This window comes from Panthera uncia (genome assembly GCF_023721935.1).
Source record: "Panthera uncia isolate 11264 chromosome A1 unlocalized genomic scaffold, Puncia_PCG_1.0 HiC_scaffold_16, whole genome shotgun sequence".
Taxonomy (NCBI): Eukaryota; Metazoa; Chordata; class Mammalia; order Carnivora; family Felidae; genus Panthera; species Panthera uncia.
The window spans coordinates 25,538,983-25,544,479 of NW_026057576.1; the positions used below are offsets into that span (position 1 = coordinate 25,538,983).

Consider the following 5,497-nt stretch of genomic DNA (forward strand, 5'->3'; position numbering starts at 1 on the left):
CTAGTCCAAAGAGGATGAGAGACACTTGCTATCAAGCCTTGGAGTCTGGGTATGTTTTTTTAAACAAGTCCCCAAGTGATACTGACACCAATGTAGATTATGCCTACAGATAGATTACAGATTAGATAAGTAGAAAGAAATTTTTGAAAGAAACTTACCAGCCTCAAGTATTCATCATGGCACCTGCATCAATCAGTTATTTAAAGAGAAGGTAATGGAGATAAGTAGTGAATTTGGTAAGTCAATTAAGTAGCAGTTAAGAAATCTCCTACTTTCCACCTCGTATAGTGCTGTATAACCGTTGCTGTAAATTTTAATTGAGGTTATCACTGTAAAGTAGTCAGCACGGCGCCTGGTATATGAAAGCACTCAATAAATGTTATCATCATTATTTTAGTTTTCTTTGTGTTAATTCTAAAACTCACCCAACACAGCCACTAATCACTTCTGCATCTTCGTATTAAGTAATTTAATCACTCGGTCACGGAGTTTATTCATCTGTAAAATAAAGTGGTTGGAATAGATGATCTTTATTGTCTTTCTCTAAATCTAAAAGTCTCTAATTTTACACTGACAGGAATCCATCACATCTGTCTTAAGGTTTTATATTCACTGAGAGTGCTCCCCTTTCTGATCACAACTGTGATGTCCTGAAAATCTTGTTTCTTATTTATCTCATCGAAATTCCTCATCCTGTAGAATTTGTTTTTTTAAGTACATTGGACTTTAGGTCAGTTTCTACCCCTATTTATGCCTGGAAACTAAGAACTGAAGTACTATAAAGAGAAAAATCCAAACAGGAAAGGTTGTATTTTCTGTTGGTAGGGTCATACTTTTCCCATTTGGGTTTTCTCTGAGGCTTTCCTCAAGAAAACCAAAGCTCCATTAGCAGACATGCTACAAAAAGGAAGCTGCTATTACTTTAATGATGTGGGTCTAATTGCAAGGATGTGATAGTTTATTTACCATACACTGAAGAGTGTACATTTCAAGTTGTTCTAGGATTCGAAACCACAAATAATTCATTCAGATACCATTAATTTCACTGAAGGGTCACTGTCTAAAATTCTGTATATCAACATTCTTACTATCAGTATAACTTCACTTATATTATGCATAGTAACTTAATGATGAGAGAGCAAAATGGAGCAGAAATGAAATACACACTCGCCAAAATGGTTAATTTACCATTGCCCGTTTGCCTTCTTTTGCAATGCCTTAACTCTTTGGCTGAAAGTTAGGCTTTTACCGGAGGAAATGTGGTCTGCACGCACACTGAATCTCACCACAACTTGCCTATACGATAACCCCTCTCTCTTGCATCATCAGCTTTCTTTCTGCTGTATCTTTGTTCTCTGCACACAAAAGTGATGTTCTTTCTCCCATTTTAGAAAAATCAAAGCTTCTCTTAGTCACAGCCCTCTCTAGGTACTGCCTATCTTCTGCTTCCTTTCGTAGCAATGTAGTGCAAAGGTAGTGTGCACATTCACCCTCCCTTTCTTCTCCTTTCATTCTCTCTAGAACTTACTCCTATCAGGGTCTCACTATTTCAACAAAACTGTGTCCTTGATCACCAATTAACTTCTAATTGTCAAATTCTAAAGTTGATTTCTGGTCTAAGTTGATTGTCCTCCTTTTTGAAGTACTTTCTCAATTTGACTTCCAAGAACACTACACTCTCCTGCCTGTCCTTCTACCTCAGTGGCTGTTCCTTCTTGACCTTCTTTCCTGAATCCTCTTCAGTTCCCTACCTCTCATGCTGGAATGCCTCAGGGTTGAGCCCTCAGACGTCTCCTCACTAAGTACATTTCTTCCTTACATGATCTCACTTGTCCGATGACTTTCAATACCATCTGCGCAAATGATTCCAAAATGTCTCTAGTCTAGGCCTTCCCTGATCATTCTTTCTAAAACAGCACTCCCTCCTGTCATTTTTTTTTCTATTTTTTTTATCACTTTAAAAATCTACTCTCTCAGCAACTTTCAAATATACATTATAGTGTTACTAATGATAGTCACCATTATTACATTAAATCCTCAGGACTTCTTTACTTTATAACAGGAAGTTTAAACCTTTTGACTTCCTTCACTCATTTGCCCACCCCACCCCCACCTCTGGCAACCACCAATCTATTCTCTGTATCTATGGACTTGATTTTTTTTTGGGGGGGGGGGAGGAGTTTATTTTTATATATATTTTTTTAGATTCCACATATAAGTGAGATCATATGGTATTTGTCTTTCTGTATCTGACTTATTTCACTTAGCATAATGCTCTTGAAGTCCATCCACGTCATTGTAAATGGTAGGATTTCCTTCTTTTTATGGCTGAGTAATATTCCATTGTGTATGTGCATCTTCTTTATCCAGTCATACATTGATACTTAGGTTGTTTCTGCATCTTGGCTATCATAAATAATGCCGCAATGAATATAGGGGTACATTTATCTTTTCAAATCAGTGGTTTTGTTGTCTTCAGATAAATATCCAGAAGTTGAATTTGTGGATCATATGGTGGCTCTTATTTAACTACTCAAAACCTTTTATTATAGTATGTGAGCTGGGACTGATGGGAAGGAGTAGCTGTAGTGGGCAACCACTGCCCTGATTAGCATTGGATGCCCATCCCGATGGCCATGAATGTGCCAAAGGTGCTGCCACCCTGCATCATGGTTTTCCTGATCCCACCATCAACTCCTGACCCCACACTTTAATCCTTTTCCTGAGGAAAAGGTGCCAGAAAGTGCCTCAGCCACCACACCCACTGCACAGCCCATCACAAAAGCCCATCTTCACGGGGTCGAAGCAGTTCATCTGCGGCTGTCTATAGGGCCCCGTCACCACCAGCATCTCATTCATGTCTTCAGTTACCCAGTTTTGGTTGCTCTATTTTTAATTTTTTGCGGAATCTCCATCCTGTTTTCCACAGTGGCTGCACCAATTCCCACCAAGTGTGCACAAGGCTCTCTTTCTTCACATTCTTGCCAGTACTTGTTATCTCTTGTCTTTTTGATAATAGCCATGCAAACAGGTATGAGGTGATGTCTCATTGTGGTTTTGATTTGCATTTCCCTCACGTTAGTGATTTTGATTAGTGATGTCACTTTCTATTCCTTTTCCCTGCTTTATGTTCCTTCACAGCACTTACTTTTTAGCAATAAATTTATATTATATACCTATTCATTTGTTTGTTTTTCATGTTTCTTCTGGACTAGGATGTCAACTCCATGAGGGCAGGGATTTGGTCTTGTTCCCTGTTGTATCTCTAGCACATGCAACATCATGCAGTATTCGTATATATTAGGTACTCAATAAATACTTGTCAAGTGAATAATTGACAAAATCTTTTCTTTCAAATTGTTCAACACCAATTTCATTTGTGTAATAGTGACAGGTAAGCAATAGTTTAAGCTCTCAAAGAGTGGGATTACAGCAGGCTGCCTGTGTTATACTCAGCATGGCAGGAAGGAGGATGAGCTGAGGGGCACAAGGAAGGGGGCCCCATACAGTGGTAACAATTCTAATTTGTATCCAAACTGGGGAATGGTAAATTCGGTCCAGTCCAAATCAGGTGTTGGTTTTGGGGTGGGGAAACAATGGGATGGGAGGGCCTGAACGCAGAGACGCAGCTTTATAATATCAGGTGAAGACTGTCAACTTAGGTTTCTTTTTTTCTTTTCTTTTTTTAAACTTGTTTTCTTTCTTTCTTTTTTTTTTTTAATTTACATCCAAGTTAGTTAGCATATAGTGCAACAATGATTTCAGGAGTAGATTCCTTAATGCCTCTTACCCATTTAGCCCATCCCCCCTCCCACAACCCCTCCAGTAACCCTCAGTTTGTTCTCCATATTCATGAGTCTCTTCTGTTTTGTCCCCCTCCCTGTTTTTATATTATTATTATTTTTTAATATGAAATCTATTGTCAAATTGGTTAGGTTTCTATCAGCAAACAAGGTCTAGGGAAACTATCAGATGTTCTGAAGCAAAAGAAAATGTGCAAAACTCACAAGAGACCTACCACCGTAAGGCCTGTTTCCTTAATTTCAGTGTAGGATCATGGCTGCCTACAGATGGCTTAATGTTCAGTCCAGTATCAGATGTGGGATGAAGCAGGTATTGTGTAAAATGCAAAATAAATACAACAAAATCTCTACTTTCAAAGTGCCTGTAGACTTACAGACGATGATAAGACACAGCTAATAAAAATAAGAGCATTATGTAACATGTAACCTGCTCCAGAGTCATGGAATCGTAGCAAATTATGTCTTTAAAGAGGCTATTTCTGGATTGTGTTTAAATATAGAACTAGTCTCTTGAGTCCAAGAAAAAAGAATAATTTACCAGTCACAAATCTCTTCATCGGTAAAATGTAAGCTTTAAACAGAACTCTTCTGTATGTTTCCTCCCAGTTCTAAATTGCTATCATTCTTAATTCATACACATGTAACCCTATATACATATACATACATACATAATAAAAATCTCATTAATTTGGACGTTGCTAAAATGAAATTTGTGATTAACCATCAAAGTGAGCCTAGATGAATTTTAATTTTGCTCTAACAGAGACATTAGTAGCTTATTCAACAAAGAGTATAAACAAATTATAAAAGGAATGCTCACAAAGTTTAAAGAACAAACTGTTTCCAAAGCATTCAGAACTCCTATTTGTGAACAAATAGCTAAAGTGGACATTAGCCATTTGGACGAGTGTTTTGATATACTTCATACAGATCTCTGGGCTAGGGCCCGCTGGACAGAAGGGGGTTGGCATACCAGTTCCCTGTCCCTCACCTCCACTCAGAGCATAGGAGTCAGCTTGACTTGACTGAAGGAGATGCCAGAGGAAATTGTACCCAGAAGAACCATGGCCTAACTGCTTATCCTTTGAGCCTCCTACTGTATTTCTTGTTCTGATAGTAAAAAGTGCTCTGCAAAGCATACGCCAGAAAAGATGCATTCTTTTCCTTATGAACAGGTTATTATATAAAACCAATTCATTTGAAAAGATTTATCAAATGCCTACCATGCAGGAGGCACTGATACATATCCTTGTCACATTACGGATGTTTCACTTCCACATTTATTTGTCCATAGCTCTTGAAAATATGTTGGAAGAAGATCTCATTATTACACAGTTAGTTCTAATGGGAATTTCAGTTACATTGCCTCAAAAGGCTGCATGTGGACCTCATAGGCAAATGGGAATGTTACCAAACATAGAAACTAAGGTGATTAGGGAATATAAAATTTAGCAAACTTTTAGGATGTAGGTCAGAAAAGTGGAAATTCACAATGAGATGAAAATTTTAAAGACAGCAAGGGAATGGAAAAAGAGATCATGGAAACTGCATCGCTAGAAATCTTCATTATACCTTAGAAAAATAATCACAAAGTGAACACTAAAGAGGAGGTAGGTGTGGGAAAGCAGGAATAGGAGTCGAACAACCTATCAGCCACTCTCTGTGGCTGAATCAAAAGACTAATCAAGATAGGC

The 5,497-nt window shown here is 38.0% G+C and overlaps 1 pseudogene; it reads right to left on the reverse strand.

Annotated features, from left to right (window-relative positions):
- Positions 1–332: 332 nt before the first annotated feature.
- LOC125934136 (reactive oxygen species modulator 1-like) lies at positions 333–5,253 on the reverse strand (annotated as a pseudogene).
- Positions 5,254–5,497: the final 244 nt, after the last annotated feature.